Here is a 24,255-nt window from a genome sequence, read left to right as displayed (position 1 = left end):
TTCACCGACTCCCTGGCCCACTCCTCGGGTGTCAGCTTCTTCTTCGCCTTGGGCGTGGTGGCGGTCTTGCGGGGGGCGAGGGGCATGCTTTTGCCGGAGGAGGCGGTCATGATGCCAGATGAGGCGAGGGAGGCGAGGCCGGCGGCGGCATCGAGGTCGTCATCCATGGCGAGCGGCGGGAGACCTTGTGTGTGTTGGACGATCGAGGTCCACTCCCAAGCGACCTCCTGAGATTTTTGCCACGGGACTGTGTTAGCGTGATGTTTGATAGACGTTGTGTGATGTGGAGGATCAAATTATACGGCAAGCAAATGTCGTCGTCATTGGCATGGGTTCGCATCCATGATGATGAGATGTGGAAGCAAATCGATATTGTAGAAATAGTAAGTTGGAGTTTGTAACCGAGTCCAATTAAAGATATGCGTAGAAGCTATGTATCATATGATATAGAATTTGAAAAGCCATGCATCTCGTGCGAGTGGGGGATAGAAATGTTCCTCGGTGCATCTGTTAGCAGCTCGAGCGCACATAAAACCAAATCGATACATGTGGCACACGTACGAAAGAAAACTGGGACATCTTATGGGCTGCTCGGAGCAGGTCCAGTAGCTAAAGCGCACACAAGACCGAAACTAAACCGGGAATATCCTATTGGACGCACATTGCGTCAAAATGTCGACCCTTCGCACAGACTTGGGGATCGAGCGATAGCCCGTTTAGGCTTCATTTGGATGCTAGGGGAGCTAGTCCCAGGGAATAGATGCCTCGGGTGGAATTATCTTGTACGAACTTAAAACCCGGGGAAAAGGTACATGATCCTTTGGCTGACGGGAATAATCGGGAAAGGCCATACCAGGGAAACAAAGTGCAGCAGCGAAATTTGCAATCGAAAAGCGCTCAATGCCACAGGCTATGGCGCATATGCTGTAGGTGAGCACCTTCTGGCTTCTGGACATCCTCCACATCAATCGCGGCCATACTGTCACTGCCGCTTAGGCTCAGTTTGTGGATGATCTTAAGATGTAACTGACCATGCCGAGCACAGAGGCAACAGCAGCGACCATGCGTGTGGGACGCAAAGTCGTCCTCGCCGAACACCACGAGATCTGCGAGACCATGCCGACAGCCATGGGCAGATAGATCTGAAGCTTTGCCAGGTGAAGATCCTTTGGTGGCGGGCATCACTTAGCTTCATGACTGGCGTGGTGGCAGCGAAGAGAGGATCTTCTAGGCGCATGGGAGCTCTGGGCAAGGAGGAGGAAGACCACCGGACAGTTACCATCGCCGTCGCCGCGGGGGCGGAGCGCTTGCCGCTCAGTCGAGGGGCGAGCAGGCCAAATCGCTCCCGGTCAGCTTTCATCAAACTCCGTCGCATCTCAGTCGCGAGAGCGAGCAAGACGAGGATCTCCTCCCCGACCAGTGGAGACGTGGAAATCTTAGCCGGGGAAGAGCCGAGGAAAGGGCAGGGATCCCTCCCCTTCGTTGGGAACCAAATGCTGCGGCAGGCTCCCCCGGCTCGATTCTGCTTGGGGTTTCCTCGCCTAGGGAAAGGAGGGGGATCCGGGAGGATCCCTGATTACCAAATGAGCCCTTAACGTGTTGCTGCTTTTCCGGTTTTGGGAGACTTCTAGAGTTTCCCAGACGGGTTTTTCTGGTTTTGGGAACCTTCTAGAATGTTCCCTGAATCGATTTTTTTGTTTATTTTTGGTTTTTTGTTTTTTTTCTGTTTTTTCTTTTCTTTTCCTTTTGTTGTTTCTTTTTCCTTTATTCTTTTTTTTCAAGTTTACTTTTCTTTTTTTGAGAGTTCATGTTTTTGAAAATTGTTTGGAAACTTAAAAAACTGTTCGAGCTTTCAAAAATCGTTCAACATTTTAAAAAATGGTCATGTTAACAAAAAATTGTTCATAAATTCAAAAAAATGCATTTCCAAAAAAATGTTTAGGAATTTCGAAAAAATTTCCTGTTTTGAAGATTTTTCCGAATGTTTTTCAAAAATTGTTCAGAATATTTGTGTTCAAATTTACCAGAACTTATCAAATAATGACCGGGATTTCGAAAAATGTTCCTGTTTTCAAAACTTATTCACAAATTCAAAAAGTGTTCTTGTTTTCAAAAAAAAACATGTGTTCAAAAAATGTTCATGTTTCAAATTTGTTTGTGTTTTTCAAAATTCTTCTTGAATTCAAAATTTGTTCTAAAATTCGAAATATGTTCGTTATTTCAAATATGTATTCAAGTTTCCAAATTCAAAAATATTAATTAATTTTTCTTCACCAATTCAAAAAATGGGAACTTTGAAAAAATGTTCTCGCTTTCCAAATTTTTTCACATCATCAAAATGTTCATGTTTTTCAAAATTTGACACTGAATTCCAAAAATGTCTAGGGAAATTCAAAAAAATGTTAAGGTGTTGGAAAATTTGTTTGTAATTTTGAAAAAATGTTTGCGCTTTCAGTTTTTTGTTCCTGTTTCTCAGAAAATGTTTTGCATTTTCAAGAAATTCTTCTTACTTTCAAAAAAAAATTCTCTTTTTCATTTTGTTCTTTTTAAAAAAAGTTTGAGATTCCCAAAATTGATTCAAGTTTTAATTTTTTTGCTATGAAATATGAAAATGTCTGTGTTTCCAAACATATTAACTTTTTTCAAAAAGAAAATCACATTCAAAATTTTGAAAATAATTTTACTTATGTTTCGGCCTATGATCGTATAAGGTTGACTGCCATTTTATGTACGAAATCCCAGGAATTATGGTGGCTATTAGTGTTGCTCACTTGCAGCAGGGCATCTGTACGATCCCTCCCGCTGTTGTATGTTTTTAAAGTGTGACGCTGCTATCCTAAAACGAGAAGTTGGCTGTCCTAGTGGCTAGTAGAGCGCTTCATCGACTATGAATCGCAGGATTAATCGGCGCCTGCAGCAGCTACTCCGTGTATTAGTCGGGCCGTCCCATACTATATTTTTTTCCTGTTTTCTAAACACACTAGATAAACTGCAAAAAGAAGCGCGCAGGCTGAGATTCGAACACGCGTCGCGGATTATCAAAGATCAACCTCAAACCAACTCGACCACCTCACAGGATGTGATAACATACATGTTTTCATCTATTTCTTTATCCCTCTTTTTCCTTTGTTATTTTTCGTTTTTTCTTTTCCTTTTCCTTTTCCTTTTCCTTTTTTCTTTTTTCTCTATCCTTTTCTACTTTCTTTTTCCAAATTCGTAATTGTTTTCTTCAAATAGATGAACTTCTTTTCCAAATCCATGAACAATATTTTTTGAAAGTCATGAATTTTTTTCATAATGATGAACCTTTTTCAAAATCGAGGAACTTATTTTTCAAATTTGATGAGCTCTTTACAATTTTTTGAGATTTTTCTCCAAATCAATGAATTTTTTTCAAAATCAACGAACTTTTTTCTTAAAATCGATGAACTTTTTTCAGAACCGATGAACTTTTCTCAAAATCGATGGACCTTTTTCAAAATCCATTAACTATTTTTCAAATTTTATAAAAAAAAGTAAAATCGGTGAACTTTTTGTTCAAAATCGATGATTTTTTTCAAATTTGTGAACTTTTTCCAAATTCGATAAACTTTTTTCAAATCCAATGAACTTTTTTCAAGTTTTATGAACTTTTTCCTAATTCGATGAACTTTGTTTTAAAAATTGATTAACATTTTTTCGATGAACTTTGTTCAAGTTTTATGAACTTTTTTTGAAAATTGATTAACGTTTTTTCCAAATTCGATGAACGTTTTTCAAAATCGTTGAACATTTATGAAAATCGATCAACCTTCCTCAAATTCGGTGAACAGTTTTCAAATTGATTATTTTTCTTTTCAAAATCTGTGAACATTTTTCAAATTTGATGAACTTTTCTTGCAAAATCGATGCACTTTTTTTGGAAAATCAATGAACTTTTTTCAGGTTTGTGACCTTTTCTTTCAAAATGAAGGACATTTTTCAAAATCACGATGTTTTTTCCTAATAATTAAAAAATGGTACAATACTTAAAATGTTATGTACAATAAAATAGCGTTGCCATCGGGCTTTTTGTGGTACTTAGCTCATGTGGCTTGTGGTACTTGTACGTGAACTCGATGTGGTGAGTTCGAATCTTGTGGATAGCAATATGTTTTGCGATTTTTTGGCGAGCTTTTTGAATTCGCTGGACTGCATGTTTAGTGGGCCGGCCCAGCATGAGATGCTGCAGGCGCCAGGACCACGAACGGGAGTGCCGTATAGGAGCTCCCGGATCGATACACAACTCAAGCGCACTCCCATTTTTTAGCGTTTTCTGATCTCGGAAATGGGCCGGCCCAGCTTAGCGGCGCTCTGTGCGAAACGTCGGCACTTTGCCGCAAAGTGCGGCATACAGGAGGTCCCCTAAACCGGGTCGGAATGAAAGAATGGGCAACATGTGAAGAGTATTTTTTGTTGTTGAGGGAGGTGAGGTACAAAGAATTTATGAAAGGAGAAACAAGAAATCTTTCTCCCTCTATTAGTAGGTGTAGATTTTGTTTTTTTGTACGCCGAGGGCAACTACACTCGCAGGCCCGACTAAGCGCAAACAGTAGCTGCATCCTGCGTATTGACGCGGATGTGCGCAATTGCATGTCCACTTACTGTGCGGAACTGCACTTTCACACCAGTGAATTGTGCGCAACTGCATGTCCACTAGCCAAGAGTTTGTCGGTTGTGTGGCCGCACACACCTATGCACAACTGCAGTTGAATGCTCGCTAAATGTGTGTCAATGTCCACTGGCCAAGTTTAACCATCCACACACATATGTACAATTGCATGTACATCTGTTCTGCACAACTATTTTTGATATATATTTACAAAAATACAATAAAAGGTTCGAGATAAACACAAAAGTGAGAGAAGAAGAAAGGAAAATTTATGTTGATGTCATCTAGACTTTAATTCTCGCCTAGATGAGAGCTAGCTACATCTTTCTCTTTTGCTATAATATATATTTTTTAGGAAATTTTAGAGGTTTTGAATATTTGCGTTTTTTTGTACTGCACTGTTTCCTCTCCACTTCACCATCCACTAGAAAATCCATTATGTAAGCTTAGGGGCATGCCTTGTTAATTTTGCATTTCTTTTGTTGATATGCGTCCTAGTGAAGTTTAGGGTTTACTAGGTATTTAGATCATTTTCTTTGAAAACAAAATAATGAATCGTAAAACAAGAGTTGTAAAAAGAAAACTTAAAGAAACGCATGACCATGGAAAGTACATGGATGAACCCATGGACATATGAACCCACTTCGTAAAACTCATCTCTAAGTGCCAAAAAAAATCAAAAAAGTATCACGCATACATCTTCACATTCTATGTGCACGCGGAAAGTTTTTGTGGAAAAAGACAACTTTTTCTTTGGCATGTGCAAAAAAGGTAAAATAAATGCGACATGAAATGCTATTTAGAAGTACTGAAATTTGTCATTTTTGTGTAGGCAAAATAAAAAGAGACTTTTTCACAAAACTTTGTGCCTACGCACACATGCCACGAAGATGAATGCGTAAAATTTTGTTTCAAAACTTTGGTTATTGTAAAACACGCTTAAAATGCATTTTAAAAAGCGGGTTCATATGCCTATGGGTTAAGGACGTTCCCACTCGCACGACTACTTTTTTTAACACAGTACATATGCAAGCACTCATATATGCGCACATACACTCACCCCTATGAACGCACACACGCACAGTGTATCATCTTGAGATTTTACGAAGTCACCATAGGCGTCTTGTAGTCGACGGGAACATTCTCCTCCTATTGAACACGTATCGCTGAAAATCCAGGATAAATGCGAGTACCAAGACTTGAACCCTGATAGGCTGGGGATGCCACTGTCCATCTAACTATCCAACTACTATTGGTTGGCAAGAGTATTTACATGGTTTCCTTCCAAGTACTACCTCTGTTACACGTCCCGTAAGGCTAGTCATAGTGGGGAGTAACTTACAGTAGTAACATGCACATATTACTAGTCTATGTTGAAGGAAATATGCCCTAGAGGCAATAATAAAGTTGTTATTTATATTTCCTTATATCATGATAAATGTTTATTATTCATGCTAGAATTGTATTAACCAGAAACTTGATACATGTGTGAATACATATACAAAATAAAGTGTCCCTAGTATGCCTCTACTTGACTAGCTCGTTAATCAAAGATGGTTAAGTTTCCTGACCATAGACATGTGTTGTCATTTGATGAACGGGATCACATCATTAAGAGAATGATGTGATGGACAAGACCCATCTGTTAGCTTAGCATAATGATCGTTAAGTTTTATTGCTATTGCTTTCTTCATGACTTATACATATTCCTTCGACTATGAGATTTTGCAACTCCCGAATACCGGAGGAACACCTTGTGTGCTATCAAACATCACAACGTAACTGGGTGATTATAAATATGCTCTACAGGTGTCTCCGAAGGTGTTTGTTGGGTTGGCATAGATCGAGATTAGGATTTGTCACTCCGAGTATTGGAGAGGTATCTTTGGGCCCTCTTAGTAATGCACATCACTATAAGCCTTGCAAGCAATGTGACTAATGAGTTAGTTACGGGATGTTACATTACAGAACGAGTAAAGAGACTTGCCGGTAACGAGATTGAACTAGGTATTGAGATATCGACGATCGAATCTCGGGCAAGTAACATACCGATGACAAAGGGAACAACGTATGTTGTTATGCGGTTTGACCGATAAAGATCTTCGTAGAATATGTAGGAACCAATATGAGCATCCAGGTTCCCCTATTGGTTATTGACCGGAGATGAGTCTCGGTCATGTCTAGATAGTTCTCGAACCCGTAGGGTCCGCACGCTTAACATTCGATGATGATCGGTATTATGAGTTTATGTGTTTTGATGCACCGAAGGTAGTTCAGAGTCTCGGATGTGATCACGGACATGACAAGGAGTCTCGAAATGGTTGAGACATAAAGATTGACATATTGGATGACTACATTCGGACACCGGATGAGTTCCGGGGGTCGCCGGATATATATCAGAGTGTCGGAAGGGTTATCAGAGCCACCGAAGAAGTAATGGGCCTTATTGGGCCTAGGGGAGAGAGAGAGGGGCTGCCAAGGGCTGGCCTCCCCCCCATGGGCCTAGTCCGAATTGGACTAGGGGGAGGGGCGGTGCCCCCACCTTCCTTCTCTTTCCCCCTCCTTCCTTCTTCTCCTAGTAGGACTAGGAAAGGGGGGAGTCCTACTCCTACTAGGAGGAGGATTCCTCCCCCCTTGGCGCGCCTATGAGGGCCGGCCGGCCTCCCCCTTGATCCTTTATATATGGGGGTAGGGGGCACCCTAGAACACACAAGTTGATTGTTTAGCCGTGTGAAGTGCCCCCCTCCATAGAATTCCACCTCGGTCATATCATTGTAGTGCTTAGGCGAAGCCCTGCGTCAGTAACATCATCACGCCGTCGTGCTGACGAAACTCTCCCTCGGCCTCAGCTGGATCAAAAGTACAAGGGACGTCACCGAGTTGAACGTGTGCAGATCGCGGAGGTGACGTGCGTTCGGTACTTGATCGGTTGGATCGCGAAGACGTTCGACTACATCAACCGCGTTTCATAACGCTTCCGCTTTCGGTCTACGAGGGTACATAGACATAATCTCCCCCTCTCGTTGTTATGCATCTCCTAGATAGATCTTGCGTGATCGTAGGAAAACTTTTGAAATACTGCGTTCCCCAACAGTGGTATCAGAGCCAGGTTTATGCGTAGATGTTATATGCACGAGTAGAACACAAAGGAGTTGTGGGTGTGGGTATATACATATTGCTTGCCGTCACTAGTTGATTCTCAATTCAGCGGTATTGTTGGATGAAGCGGCTCAGACCGACATTACGCGTACGCTTACGCGAGACTGGTTCTACCAACGTGCTTCGCACACAGGTGGCTAGTGGGTGTATGTTTCTCCAACTTTAGTTGAATCGGATTCAATGAACAGGGTTCTTTCTAAAGATCAAAAAGCAATCACTATACCACGTTGTGGTTTTTATGCCGTAGGTAAGAATAGTTCTTGCTAAGCTCATAGCAGCCACGTAAAACTTGCAACAACAAAGTAGAGGACGTCTAACTTGTTTTTTCAGGGCATGTTGTGATGTGATATGGTCAAGACGTGATGAGATAGAAATTTTTGTATAAGATGATCATGTTTTGTTAAAGTTGTCGGCAACTGGCAGGAGCCATATGGTTGTCTCTTTATTGCATAAGATGCAAGCGCCATATAATTGCTTTAGTTTATCGCTATGCGATAGCAATAGTTGCAAAAGCAATAGTTGGTGAGACAACCATGTGATGACACGTTGATAAAGATCAAGATGATGGAGATCATGGTGTCATGCCGGTGATGATGGAGATCATGACGGTACTTTGGAGATGGAGATCAAAGGCACAAGATGATGATGACCATATCATGTCACATATTTTGATTGCATGTGATGTTTATCTTTTATGCATCCTATTTTGCTTAGTACGACGGTAGCATTATGAGATGATCCCTTACTAAAATTTCAAGGTATAAGGGTTCTCCCTGAGTATGCACCGTTGCGACAGTTCATCGTGCCGAGACACCACGTGATGACCGGGTGTGATAAGCTCTACGTTCACATACAACGGGTGCAAGCCAGTTTTGCACAAGCAGAATACTCGGGTTAAACTTGACGAGCCTAGCATATGCAGATATGGCCTCGGAACACTGAGGCCGAAAGGTCGAGCGTGAATCATATAGTAGATATGATCAACATAGTGATGTTCACCATTGAAAACTTCTCCATCTCACGTGATGATCGGACATGGTTTAGTTGATATGGATCACGTGGTCATTTAGATGACTAGAGGGATGTCTATCTAAGTGGGAGTTCTTAAGTAATATGATTAATTGAACTTAAATTTATCATGAACTTAGTCTTGATAGTATTTGCATATCTATGTTGTAGATCAATTGCTCATGTATAGCTTCCCCGTTTTATTTATGATATGTTCCTAGAGAAATCTATGTTGAAAGATGTTAGTAGCAATGATGCGGACTAGCTCCGTGATCTGAGGATTATCCTCATTGCTGCACAGAAGAATTATGTCCTTGATGCACCGCTAGGTGACGGACCTATTGCAGGAGCAGATACAGATGTTATGAACATCTGACAAGCTCGGTATGATGCCTACTTGATAGTTTAGTGCACCATGCTTTAAGGCTTAGAACCGGGATTTTAAAAACGTCTTGAATGCCACGGAGCATATGAGATGTTCCAAGAGCTGAAATTGGTATTTCAGACTCATGCCTGTATCAAGAGGTGTAAGACCTCTAACAAAGTACTTTGGCTACAAGATGGAGGAGAATAGCTCAACCAGTGAGCATGTGCTTAGAATGTCTGAGTGCTACAATCACTTGAATCAAGTGGGAGTTATTCTTCCAGATAAGATAGTGATTGACAGAGTTCTCTAGTCACTATTGCCAAGTTACTGGAACTTCGCGATGAACTACAATATGCAAGGGATGATGAAAATGGTTCCCGAGCTCTTCGTGATGCTGAAATCAACGAAGGTAGAAATCAAGAAAAGCATCAAATGTTGATGGTTGACAAGACCACTAGTTTCAAGTAAAAGGGCAAAGGAAATAAAGGGAACTTCAAGAAGAATGGCAAGCAAGTTGCCACTCCCATGAAGAAGCCCAAAGCTAGACCCAAGCCTGAAACTGAGTGCTTCTACTGCAAAGGAAATGGTCACTCGAAGCAGAACTGCCCCAAATACTTGGCGGATAAGAAGGATGGCAAAGTGAACAAAAAGTATATATGATATACATGTTATTGATGTGTACTTTACTAGTGTTCATAGTAGCCCATGGGTATTTGATACTGGTTCAGTTGCTATGATTAGTAACTTGAAACAGGAGTTACAAAATGAACAAAGACTAGTTGAGGGAGAGGTGACGATGTGTGTTGGAAGTGATTCCAAGGTTGATAAGATCACCATCGCATACTCCCTCTACCTTCGAGATTAGTATTGGAACTAAATAAATGTTATTTGGTGTTTGCGTTGAGCATAAATATGATTGGATCATGTTTATTGCGATACGGTTATTCATTTAAGTCAGAGAATAATTGTTGTTCTGTTTACATGAATAAAACCTTCTATGGTCTTACATCCAATGTAAATGGTTTACTGAATCTTGATCATAGTGATACACATAATATTGATGCCAAAAGATGCAAAGTTAATAATGATAGTGCAACTTATTTGTGGCACTGCCGTTTAGGTCATATTGGTGTAAAGCGCATGAAGAAACTCCATGCTGATGGGCTTTTGGAATCACTTGATTATGAATCACTTGATGCTTGCGAACCATGCCTCATGGGTAAGATGACTAAGACTCCGTTCTCCGGAACAATGGAGCGAGCCGCTGACTTATTGGAAATAATACATACCGATGTATGTGGTCCGATGAGTGTTGAGGCTCGCGGAGGGTATCGTTATTTTCTGACCTTCATAGATGATTTGAGAAGATATGGTATATCTACTTAATGAAACATAATTCTAAAACATTTGAAAAGTTCAAAGAATTTCAGAGTGAAGTGGAAAATCGTCGTAACAAGAAAATAAAGTTTCTACGATCTGACCGCAGAGGCGAATATTTGAGTTACGAGTTTGGTCTTCATTTGAAACAATGTGAAATAGTTTCGCAACTCACGCCACCTGGAACACCACAGCGTAATGGTGTGTCCAAACGTCATAACCATACTTTATTAGATATGGTACGTTCTATGATGTCTCTTACCAATTTACCACTATCGTTTTGGGGTTATGCATTAGAGACAGTTGCATTCACGTTAAATAAGGAACCATCTAAATCCGTTGACATGACACCATATGAACTGTGGTTTATCAAGAAATCTAAGCTGTCATTTCTTAAAGTTTGGGGTTGCGATGCTTATGTGAAAAAGTTTCAGCCTGATAAGCTCAAACCAAAATCAGAGAAGTGCGTCTTCATAGGATACCCAAAAGAAACTGTTGGGTACACCTTCTATCACAGATCCGAAGGCAAAATGTTTGTTGATAAGAGTGGATCCTTTCTAGAGAAGGAGTTTCTCTCGAAAGAAGTGAGTGGGAGGAAAGTATAACTTGATGAGGTAATTGCACCATCTCCTGAATTGGAAAGTAGTTCATCACATAAATCAGTTCCAGTGATGCCTACACCAATTAGTGAGGAAGTTAATGATGATGTCGGTGGGAAACGACACCTATGGGATCACTGGGATCCCTTCTATGGTTGGCGGGCACGGGGTTGTGCAAAGAGCGGGTCTAGTGGTCAGTACAAGGATTGTTTACCCAGGTTTGGGCCACGGAGACGCGTAATACCCTAGTCCTGCTTTGATGTATATTTGAGTGTTCTTGAGTTCCTGAACTAGCTACGGTGTCTCTCTAGTTCCCAAGATCCAAATCCCCCTCCAGTACGCCTCGGGCCTCCTTTTATAGACAAAAGGGGTCACCACAGTGGCACACCGGAGGTGGAAAGGTGCATCGCTGCTGAGTCTATCCTCTGGCGCCGTCAGACAAACGCATTTAATGCGTTGCCGACATGCCCCTCTTGCTTTATCGGGGACGGCAAGGAAGCTCGTCCCAGCTGTCGCCGCCTCACCTGGCTTCGACGCGCGTCCGAGCTGACGAGGCGTTGTAGCACCACGTTGGCTGGCTACTGGGCTGACGTGATGGCGGAGCCTTCATGAAGATCTGCATGCCACCACGCAGGTGCTTGGTGAGTCGGTACGGAGGCCGCACGCTGCCACGCATACGCCTGCCCAACTGGTTGAGCTACCTGCTGCATGGGAGCGGCGATGGCGTCTTGGCAGACATGGGCCTGGCTGCGGCCCGCTGATGTCCTCGGCAAGGGTCTTGCCGGGGGCCCAGCAAGGGTCTTGCCGTGGCATCGCGGTTGTCCCCGGCAAGGATCTTGCCAGGGGTCTCATGGATTTCCTTGGCAAGGATCTCGCCAAGGATCATCGTCTTCTGGTTCTTGTCTGATCTTGTGTATTTATGATCTCCACAAAGATCTACATGCCACCATGGAGGTGCCTCCCGAGCCTTGGTTTTGATGTGGCTGATGGCGTCGGAAACCCTTGGGCTCAAGGGTGGCGCATTCTGCTGGCGTCAGGCAAGTTGCCCCGGTAAGGATCTTGACGGGGCTGCGGAAGCCGCCCCGGCAAGAGCCTTGCCGGGGGAGTCCACCTCACCCTCTTGCTCTCTTTGTGCCCCTGGTCTTGGCGTTGCTCTGGATGTCTTGCGCTCCGGCATCCCTCCTCTGCCCTGCTCAGTGCGGCCGTGGGCGCGGCTCTGACTGCCCGTGCACAAGTAAAGGGGTGCAAAAGGAGAGGCCCTAATTTTGTACACCGATAGGAGCCCCCGGGCCTGGGCCACACATAAGCGCGACGCGTTGTTGGGCTAGGCCAAGAATGATGCACGGGCAGGCGGGGTGGATTTTTACTGCATTAACTTTTCCGTCCGCTACGCTTCCCCACGACCCGCGTTGAACGTGCGACATGGAGGGTCATGTGTGATGTGGGGGTGATGCGTGGGGTGGTTTCCGCACGCATGCATCACATCGCAGTAGATGGTAAAGAGGCAGCCTGCGCCTTCCCCGTAAAAAGGAATAACTGCGGGCGCGTTGCTCATTTACCCTGTGTGCCCTTTCCAATCTCGGAACCGCCGTCCCCTCCTTCCTCCTCAAGATCTTGCTCTTGCTTGCCGTCGCCGCGTCTTCGTTGTCCTTCCTCCTTCACCTCTCGCAGCCGCCATGGCTCCCAAAACCAGCAAAGGCAAAGGAGTGGCCAAGGACGCCGGGGGGACGGAGCCACCGGAGAGTGAGTTGGCGGCGCGGCGGATGCAGCTCGCCTACTTTCCCTCGATGGTCGATGTGGTCCACCTCCGGGACAACTTCAAGCCCCTGTGGGGGTGCAAGACGGGGGGAGAGACGACGAGGCATCCAGCCACGCGCATCATCCCCGCTGATTTCGCCAAGGCCGGCCCGAATCGATACCCATTCTTCGTCGACTACTTTTCCTGCGGCCTCTGCCCCCCTTTCTCCGATTTCTTCAACGATGTCATGCACACCTATGGCTTCCACCTTTTGGATTTCACTCCAAATGTCATGGCATGCATGGCCCATCTCTGCGAGGGCTTTACCGGAGTGCATCCCAACACGGCGCTTTTCCGCCACTATTTCTATCCTCGGATCCAGAAGGGAGGCGCCATCTCCGGTTGTGTCGCCTGGATCCCAAGGACCCAGGGGAAGGGGACATATCTAGAGGGTGCTCAGAAGAAGAGGTGGGAGGAGTGGCGGAGCCGGTGGTGCTGGATTGAGGAGGAGGACCCACAGGAATTTTGTCAGGTTCGCCAGGCGCCGCCGGTTCGCAGAGACTACTGGGGCGATGTTGCTGCCCAGGATGGGAAACTCACGGTCACCATCACCAGAATCCATCGCCTCACCATTGCCGGGCTCACCCTAGAGATGATTGGGGCGGATTTCATCCGCCGCCGCATCGCTCCACTTCACAACAAGGGGAGGCCGGCCTGGCTCTTCAGGAATGCGGCTGACATCATGCGGTTCCACCCCGGCCTGAACCACAACTTTACGGTGATGGGGCATGCCCACTTCTGCCAGCGGCTTTTTCAGCTCAACTTGAACCGCGACGGCAGGGCCGAGAGGGCCGGCAAGTTCGCGAAGGCCGGCAAGGTCGCCAAGGGGGCCCCTGTTCGGGTTGCCGGCGGGGGTGGTCCCGCTGAGAAACAACTCCCGCCAAACCGACATCATCGCCATGATGCCGAACTGTAATGTGCACGGCCTTGACCCAAATTGGGTCGAGCCGGAGGCGGATCAGGTGTAGAAGTTCTTCGACACCCTGTCGGAGAAGTACGTCCGCGAAGAGCCGCTGCTCATCCAGGATACCACCCAAGCGGAGCTAGACTATATCGCCGCCAGGGCGGCAGAGGCGGAGCTCGCCAAGGAGGCCAGCAGCGCTGGCGGCATGGAGGACGAGGCCGCTACGGCCACGGAGGAGAAGGAGCTCGCCAAGTGGGCGGAATCCGCTGGGGAGGCCTGATACGTCTCCAACGTATCTATAATTTTTGATTGCTCCATGCTATATTATCTACTGTTTTGGACATTATTGGGCTTTATTTTCCACTTTTATATTATTTTTGGGACTAACCTATTAACCGGAGGCCCAGCCCAGAATTGCTGTTTTTTGCATGTTTTAGGGTTTCGAAGAAAAGGAATATAAAACGGAGTCCAAACGGAATGAAACCTTCGGAAACGTGATTTTCTCATCAGATAAGATCCAGGAGACTTGGACCCTCCGTTAAGAAAGCCACGAGGCGGGCACGAGGGTGGAGGGCGCCCTCCCTAGGGCGCGCCCCCTGCCTCGTGGGCCCCTCGAAGCTCCACCGACGTACTTCTTCCTCCTATATATATCCACGTACCCCCAAATGATCAGATACGGAGCCAAAAACCTAATTCCACCGCCGCAAACTTTCTGTATCCACGAGATCCCATGTTGGGGCCTATTCTGGAGCTCCGCCGGAGGGGCCATCGATCACAGAGGGCTTCTACATCATCATCCAAGCCCCTCTGATGAAGTGTGAGTAGTTTATTTCAGACCTATGGGTCCATAGTTAGTAGCTAGATGGCTTCTTCTCTCTTTTTGGATCTCAATACAATGTTCTCCCCCTCTCTCGTGGAGATCTATTCGATGTAATCTTCTTTTTGCGGTGTGTTTGTTGAGACCGATGAATTGTGGGTTTATGATCAAGTCTATCTATGAATAATATTTGAATCTTCTCTGAATTCTTTTATGTATGATTGGTTATCTTTGCAAGTCTCTTCGAATTATCAGTTTGGTTTGGCCTACTAGATTGGTTGTTCTTGCCATGGGAGAAGTGCTTAGCTTTGGGTTCGATCTTGCAGTGTCCTTTCCCAGTGACAGAAGGGGCAGCAAGGCACGTATTGTATTGTTGCCATCGAGGATAACAAGATGGGGTTTTTTTATCATATTGCATGAAACTATCCCTCTACATCATGTCATCTTGTTTAAGGCGTTACTCTGTTTTTAACTTAATACTCTAGATGCATGCTGGATAGCGGTCGATGAGTGGAGTAATAGTAGTAGATGCAGGCAGGAGTCGGTCTACTTGTCTCGGACGTGATGCCTATATACATGATCATACCTAGATATTCTCATAACTATGCTCAATTCTGTCAATTGCTCAACAGTAATTTGTTCACCCACCGTAGAATACTTATGCTCTTGAGAGAAGCCACTAGTGAAACCTATGGCCCCCGGGTCTCTTTCTCATCATATCAATCTCCATCACTTTATTATTGCTTTGATTTTACTTTGCTTTTACTTTTTACGTTGCATCTCTATACCAAAAATACCAAAAATATTATTTATCATCTCTATCAGATCTCACTTTCGTAAGTGACTGTGAAGGGATTGACAACCCCTAAGCGCGTTGGTTGCGTTGAGCTATTGTTTTGTGTAGGTACGAGGGACTCGTGCGTAGCCTCCTACTAGATTGGTACCTTGGTTCTCAAAAACTGAGGGAAATACTTACGCTACTTTGCTGCATCATCCTCTCCTCTTCGGGGAAATCCAACGCAGTGCTCAAGAGGTAGCAAGAAGAATTTCTGGCGCCGTTGCCAGGGAGTCTACGCACAAGTCAACATACCAAGTACCCATCACAATCCCTATCTCCCGCATTACATTATTTGCCATTTGCCTCTCGTTTTCCTCTCCCCCACTTCACCCTTGCCGTTTTATTTGCCCTCTCTCTCTATCCTCCCTCTCTATTTGCCTTTTTTGCCCATTTGCTTTTTGTTTGCTCGTGTGTTAGTTTGCTAGCTTGTCGTTACGTCAAGTCCTTTACCTTCTGCCTCTATGTCTGAAATTGGGGAAATTATTGTCGATATGGACAATAATAATATCATGAAAAATTTGGATGCTCCTGCTAAAGAACCTACCATCTTTCATACAAAAAATTCCGTGTTGGTAGTGGTAATATTATTGGAAAAGGATTTATTCAAGATTTCTTTACTTGTGCCGGTGCTTTACCTTCTATGGGTACTTCTATCCTTCACAAAACTAGTAGTCTTGCGGACGCTATTGCCATGCTTGTAGTTGAACTTGAAAGACAATTCATGCACATGCATCCTTCCATACAAAGGATTTTTCTGGAATTTTCTAATATTGAGCATTCTTCTGTTAAGCGTGTCGCTACTATCTTTTTAGCTCATGAGTTTAGATTCATAATAAAAGAAGCCAAAGAAATCTTTGCGCATTATAGGGTGGACGCTTGCCGTCCTCCCATAGAGGCCATCCTCTTTGATCAAGAAGAAATAATGTGTTTTCAATCTCTAGACTATGTTGCTTTCAATGAAAATCTTAGAAAAAGGGTTCCTACCAATGTTTTAGTTGATAGAATTTCTGAACTTAATGATGATTTGGCTATTCGAAATAATGAACTAGGATATTCTCTTGAATATAGGCTCACAAAGTTCTGTCAAAAGAATGCTTATAATGATGAATTGGTTGTGCATTATGAAGGACCAAAGGAGGAACATATACCTCCCAAGGTTGATCTTGGGGACTTTTGTCCCGTTAAATTTAGCCCTTTTGATTACTTTTGCTTGCCTCAAAGAAAACTTGCTGCTGAACGTGGAGAATATGAAATGAGTTTTAATAATCTATCTTACTACTATGGCAATACCTAGATCTATTCTTGCTTGTTATGCCTAGCTAGGGGCGTTAAACGATAGCGCTTGTTGGGAGGCAACCCAATTTTATTTTTATTCCTTGCTTTTTGCTCCTGTTCAGTAATAAATAAATTATTTAGCCTCTGTTTTGGTTGTGTTTTTTGTTTTTAATTAGTGTTTGTGCCAAGTAGAACCGTTGGGAAGACTTGGGGAAAGTCTTGATATCTTGCTGTAAAAAACAGAAACTTTAGCGCTCACGAGAACTGCTGTCATTTTTATTTGGAGAGTGCTATTTAGTTAATTATTTTTGCAGATTATTAATATATAAATTCCTCACGTCCAGCAATTTATTTTATAATTTTTCGGGCTCCAGATCTTGCGCTAGCTACAGATTACTACAGACTGTTCTGTTTTTGACAGATTCTGTTTTTCGTGTGTTGTTTGCTTATTTTGATGAATCTATGGCTAGTAAAATAGTTTATAAACCATAGAGAAGTTTTAATACAGTAGGTTTAACACCAATATAAATAAAGAATGGGTTCATTACAGTACCTTGAAGTGGTCTTTTGTTTTCTTTCGCTAACGGAGCTCACGAGATTTTCTACTTTAAGTTTTGTGTTGTGAAGTTTTCAAGTTTTGGGTAAAGATTTGATGGATTATGGAATAAGGAGTGGCAATAGCCTAAGCTTGGGGATGCCCATGTCACCCCCAAGATAATCTAAGGACACCTAAAAGCCAAAGCTTGGGGATGCCCCGGAAGGCATCCCCTCTTTCGTCTACTTCTATCAGTAACTTTACTTGGAGCTATATTTTTATTCACCACATGATATGTGTTTTGCTTGGAGCGTCTTTTATGATATGAGTCTTTGCTTGTTAGTCTACCACAATCATCCTTGCTGTACACACCTTTTGAGAGAGCCATACATAATTTGGAATTTGATAGAATACTCTATGTGCTTCACTTATATCTTTTGAGCTCTATAGTTTTACTCTATGTGCTTCACTTATATCTTTTGAGTTATATAATTTTGCTCTAGTGCTTCACTTATATATTTTAGAGCACGGTGGTGGATTTGTTTTATAGAAACTATTGATCTCTCATGCTTCACTTAGATTATTTTGAGAGTCTTAATAGCATGGTAATTTGCTTAATAATAATATGCTTGGTATTCAAGATTTGTAAAACTTTCTTTTGAGTGCGTTGAATACTAAGAAAAAATTGATGCTTCATAATTGTTTTGAGATATGAGGATGGTGATATTAGAGTCATGCTAATTGAGTAGTTGTGAATTTGAGAAATGCTTGTGTTAAAGTTTGTGATTCCCGTAGCATGCACGTATGGTGAACCGTTATGTGATGAAGTCGGAGCATGATTTATTTATTGATTGTCTTCCTTATGAGTGGCGGTCGGGGATGAGCGATGGTCTTTTCCTACCAATCTATCCCCCTAGGAGCATGCGCGTAATACTTTGCTTTGATAACTTCTAGATTTTTGCAATAAGTATATGAGTTCTTTATGACTAATGTTGAGTTCATGGATTATACGCACTTTCCTTCCTTCCACCATTGCTAGCCTCTCTAATACCGCACACTTTTCGCCGGTATCATACACCCACCAAATACCTTCCTCAAAACAGCCACCATACCTACCTATCATGGCATTTCCATAGCCATTCTGAGATATATTGCCATGCAACTTTCCACCGTTCCGTTCATTATGACACGCTCCATCATTGTCATATTGCTAGCATGATCATGTAGTTGACATCGTATTTGTGGCAAAGCCACCGTTCATAATTCTTTCATACATGTCACTCTTGGTTCATTGCATATCCTGGTACACCGCCGGAGGCATTCATATAGAGTCATATTTTGTTCTAAGTATTGAGTTGTAATTGTTGAGTTGTAAGAAAAAATAAAAAGTGTGATGATCATCATTTTTAGAGCATTGTCCCAAGTGAGGAAAGGATGATGGAGACTATGATTCCCCCACAAGTCGGGATGAGATTCCGGACGAAAAAAAAGAGGCCATAAAAAAGGAGAAGGCCCAAAAAATGAGAGAAAAAGAGAGAAGGGACAATGTTACTATCCTTTTACCACGCTTGTGCTTCAAAGTAGCACCATGATCTTCATGATAGAGAGTCTCTCATTTTGTCACTTTCATATACTAGTGGGAATTTTTCATTATAGAACTTGGCTTGTATATTCCAATGATGGGCTTCCTCAAAATGCCCTAGGTCTTCGTGAGCAAGCGAGTTGGATGCACACCCACTTAGTTTCTTTTGTTAAGCTTTCATATACTTATAGCTCTAGTGCATCCGTTGCATGGAAATCCCCACTCACTCACATTGATATCTATTGATGAGCATCTCCATAGCTCGTTGATACGCCTAGTTGATGTGAGACTATCTTCCCCTCTTTTTGTCTTCTCCACAACCACCATTCTATTCCACATATAGTGCTCTATCCATGGCTCACACTCATGTATTGCGTGAAGATCGAAAAAGTTTTGAAAATGTCAAAAGTATGAAACAATTGCTTGTCTTGTCATCGGGGTTGTCCATGATTTAAATACTTTGTGTGGTGAAGATAGAGCATAGCCAGACTATATGATTTTGTAGGGATAGCTTTCTTTGGCCATGTTATTTTGAGAAGACATAATTGCTTTGTTAGTATGCTTGAAGTATTATTATTTTTATGTCAACATAAACTTTTGTCTTGAATCTTTTGAATCTGAATATTCATACCACAATTAAGAAGATTTACATTGAAATTATACCAAGTAGCACTCCGCATCAAAAAATTTGTTTTTATCATTTACCTACTCGAGGACGAGCAGGAATTAAGCTTGGGGATGCTTGATACGTCTCCAACGTATCTATAATTTTTGATTGCTCCATGCTATATTATCTACTGTTTTGGACATTATTGGGCTTTATTTTCCACTTTTATATTATTTTTGGGACTAACCTATTTACCGGAGGCCCAACCCAGAATTGTTGTTTTTGCCTGTTTTAGGGTTTCGAAGAAAAAGAATATCAAACAGAGTCCAAACGGAATGAAACCTTCGGAAACGTGATTTTCTTATCAGATAAGATCCAGGAGACTTGGACCCTCCGTCAAGAAAGCCATGAGGCAGCCACGAGGGTGGAGGGCGCCCCCCCCCCTAGGGCGTGCCCCCCTGCCTCGTGGGCCCCTCGAAGCTCCACCGACGTACTTCTTCCTCCTATATATATCCATGTATCCCCAAATGATCAGATACGGAGCCAAAAACCTAATTCCACCACCGCAACTTTCTGTATACACGAGATCCCATCTTGGGGCATGTTCCGGAGCTCCGCCGGAGGGGGCATCGATCACGGAGGGCTTCTACATCATCATCCAAGCCCCTCCGATGAAGTGTGAGTAGTTTATTTCAGACCTACGGGTCCATAGTTAGTAGCTAGATGGATTCTTCTCTCTTTTTGGATCTCAATACAATGTTCTCCCCCTCTCTCGTGGAGATCTATTCGATGTAATCTTCTTTTTGCGGTGTGTTTGTTCAGACCAATGAATTGTGGGTTTATGATCAAGTCTATCTATGAATAATATTTGAATCTTCTCTGAATTCTTTTATGTATGATTGGTTATCTTTGCAAGTCTCTTCGAATTATCAGTTTGGTTTGGCCTACTAGATAGGTTGTTCTTGCCATGGGAGAAGTGCTTAGCTTTGGGTTCGATCTTGCGGTGTCCTTTCCCAGTGACAGAAGGGGCAGCAAGGCACGTATTGTATCGTTGCCATCGAGGATAACAAGAGGGTTTTTTATCATATTGCATGAAACTATCCCTCTACATCATGTCATCTTGTTTAAGGCATTACTCTGTTTTTAACTTAATACTCTAGATGCATGCTGGATAGTGGTCGATGAGTGGAGTAATAGTAGTAGATGCAGGCAGGAGTCGGTCTACTTGTCTCGGACGTGATGCCTATATACATGATCATACCTAGATATTCTCATAACTATGCTCAATTCTGTCAATTGCTCAACAGTAATTTGTTCACCCACCGTAGAATACTTATGCTCTTGAGAGAAGCCACTAGTGAAACCTATGGCCCCCGGGTCTCTTTCTCATCATATCAATCTCCATCACTTTATTATTGCTTTGATTTTACTTTGCTTTTACTTTTTACTTTGCATCTCTATACCAAAAATACCAAAAATATTATTTATCATCTCTATGAGATCTCACTTTCGTAAGTGACCGTGAAGGGATTGACAACCCCTAAGAGTGTTGGTTGCGTTGAGCTATTGTTTTGTGTAGGTACGAGGGACTCGTGCGTAGCCTCCTACTGGATTGATACCTTGGTTCTCAAAAACTGAGGGAAATACTTACGCTACTTTGCTGCATCATCCTCTCCTCTTCGGGGAAATCCAACGCAGTGCTCAAGAGGTAGCAAGGCCAGCAGCGCCGGCACTGGGGCCCTTCTCATCGAAGATGAGGTCGATGAGTTTTCCGGAGAGGAGGTCGAGGCTGTCGACCCCCCCCCCCCCCCGGCCATGGGGAGAGGGTGTGTCCTGCGGCGGGCCAGCTTTGGTGAGCCGTTCCGGCCCGGCAGGGTCGTACAACCGCAACAAGCTCAGGAGGCGTCCGTGCGCCAGACGAGGGCCGCGGCGGCGGGGAAGGCGGTGAAGGCTACGGTGGCGAAGTAGAAAGTGACTGCCTCTTCTTCATCCAAGCGTCTTCGGACTCCACCCACTTCCCCTCCTCCCGCAGACGATGACACGGAGATCATCTTCGACCTCAGGTCCCTTAGCCTGAGGAGGAAGAGGAAGGCAGCGAAAGAGGAGGTGGAGGATGAGTAAGTATCTTGTCTTTTGTCATCTCCGTCCCCTCAGACCGTGCCACTTTTCTTGACTTGTCTTCATCTTCATAGGGATATGGAGACACAGGCCCAGAGGGTGGCGAAGAGGGCCATGGCCTCGATGGGCGGCCAGCCCCCGGTGGGCACCTCAAGTACGTCGTTGGTGGTGGAGAGCAGCCCGGATAGCAGCCCCCGGCGCAGCCCCCAGTGTGCGTTCATCACTCGCTCCGCATCAACGTGTGCTGGGACACGATCTCTTGGTGCTGACCTTGCCGTGGTTGCAGGAGGAGGACGGCAGCAGGAGGAGCCACTGAGGATCACCCCCAACACGCCGCCCCCATCAACCACGCCGCCCCGAGGGACGTCCCCGGCAAGGGCGCCAAGCACCGAGCCCATGCGCACATAGGAGGAGGAGGAGGAGGCGAACCCGGGCGCCGGCGGCTCCATCCCGGCACCGAATGTTGGTGGGGAGGGGGCCACTTCGTCCCAACTTGGCACAGGTGAGTTGTTTGCCTCTTGTTCCCGCTCATTTTTCTTCTTTCGAATTTTGATCTTGACTTCACCTCATTCTCCTTCTCGGTATCCAGATCCTTCCTCGGCGGACCAGGAGGATGTGGACACTGTCATCGAGGATGTCGCCAGGAATGTCGCGGCCAAGGCCGACAAGATCGCCACTTAGGAGGCTGCCAAAGGTGTTGCTGAGGACGCCGCCAAGGGGCCTGCCGAGGAGACCGGCGAGGCCGCTGCCGAGGAGGCCAACAAGGGGCCTGCCGGGGAGGCCAGCAAGGCTGCTGCCGAGGAGGAGGTGGTTGACGACCATCCTTCCTCCTCCGCCACCTCTGGCTCAGGCAAGTATCTTAAGGTGAGCAACGGCATGTTCGTCCACCTCCCATGGACGGCGAGCACCAGGGCGCCCGCCGAGGGGGAGGTGTTCGACGATGAGGTGCTTGCCGCTGCCGGGCTCAAGGTCGTTGATGAACCGAGCGTCAGTGGCGGCGGTTCCTAGGAAGAGCGGCTCCTCTAGAGCATGAGCGCCAACTTCCACAAGCTTCAGGCGCTTCACCATGCCCGCCTAGACAAGGCCAAGTCTAGGATGGTGGCGGTGGACAAGGCGGAGGTGGACCTCGAGGGGCGCGTTGCCGAGACGCAGGCTTGGTTCTGCCAGGCCTGTGAGGAACTGAAGACCGCCCAGGATCTGCTGGCCGAGCGCAAGCTGGAGCTTGTCATGAAGCAGGCCAATATCGAGAAGGCCCAGGAGCCGGCGAGTCAATGGGCCACCAAGGACGAGGCTGCTCGGCGTCAGCACCAAGCCGAGCTGAACTCCCAAGAGGAGGACCTTGCCGCTCGCGACCACGACACTCCGCGGCAAGGACGAGGAGGTCAAGGAGCTTGTCGTGTAGCGGACCCAGGAACTAGAGGAGAGGCACAAGGAGGCCCTCAATGCTCAGGCCCAGGTCCATGTCGGCAAGGTGAACGAGCTGGAGGTGGAGCGGGACGGGCTGAAGAAGCAAATCTCGGAGCTAGCGGGGGAGAGGGACGTGGCCAAGGGCGCCTTGGCTGACGCGCAGGTCGCAGTCCTCGACAAGGTCGGGCTACTCTCCACGGCCAACGAGTCCATCAAGGACTCGAATCTGAAGCTGGAGGGTCTTGAGGGGACGCTCTCGGAGGTCAAGGCCTGGGAGGAGACCCTGACCAACAATCTGGAGGAGGAGAGGCAGCTGCGGAAGAATGATGCCGTCAACCACGCGGATTTTGTGGAGGGCGAGAAGCTCTGGGTCAGCCGCCTCGCCGATGTCGCCGGCGGGATCACCACGCAGCTGGCTACCATGGGGATGCCAAACGTGAGGTACGTCCCGGAGCCGAACGTGAGTCCTAATGCCAGGCTGACTCTGTTCTTCGAGGGTGTTCTCGGGGCCCTGGAGCGGTTCCGCTCCAACAGGGCGGCCTCTCTGACCGATGAGGCCCGGAGGCTTTGCCGGGGTGCCATGACCAAGGTCCTCACTAAGGTGGCGTACTGGAACCCTGACCTCGACTTCGAAGCTGTGCTGGATAGCTTGCCGTAGGACGTGGACCCCGTGACACTTGAGGAGCGTATCGAGCCCGTCATCAGCCGCATCGACGGAGTTCGGAGGATAGAAGGCCAGCGCTGGGACTAGGAACCCTGTTTCTTATCGCCGCTGCAGGTTCACAACCAAGACAATTTTTATCTTTAGTTAGAACCGCAGCAACAATTGATGTAATATAAGTTTGAAGTGCTTTTGAAATGATGCACGTTATTTTCCCGTTTGATCTCCCTTTGTATGTCCACCCTATGTTAATCCGGAAGGCTTGCCGGCACGGAAACCCAGACCGCGGCGCCTTGAGGACGGATCCCCAATGGCCTGCCGGGTATGCTTGCTGCCGAGCAAACCACCTCACTGCTCTTAATGCGGTCGCTCGAGCTGTCGAGCGGACTCGAGACAGAACGAGAGTGTTGCCAATCGCAGAAGGTCACCCCGCCGTTCTTGACGTAGTCGCTCGAACTGTTGAGCGGACTCGAAACAGAACAAGGGCGTTGCCAATAGTGGCAGGGCCCCCTTGCGTGCAGGTTTTCCATACACAGGGCAAGATCTTCAAGGAAGATAATCCTATATATAAAA

The sequence above is a fragment of the Triticum urartu genome, chromosome 2A, assembly GCF_056163025.1.
Source record: "Triticum urartu cultivar PI428250 chromosome 2A, HENAU_Tu73, whole genome shotgun sequence".
Classification (NCBI taxonomy): Eukaryota; Viridiplantae; Streptophyta; class Magnoliopsida; order Poales; family Poaceae; genus Triticum; species Triticum urartu.
The sequence above is the reverse complement of the archived record's forward strand: the minus strand, read 5'-3'. Positions refer to the sequence as shown.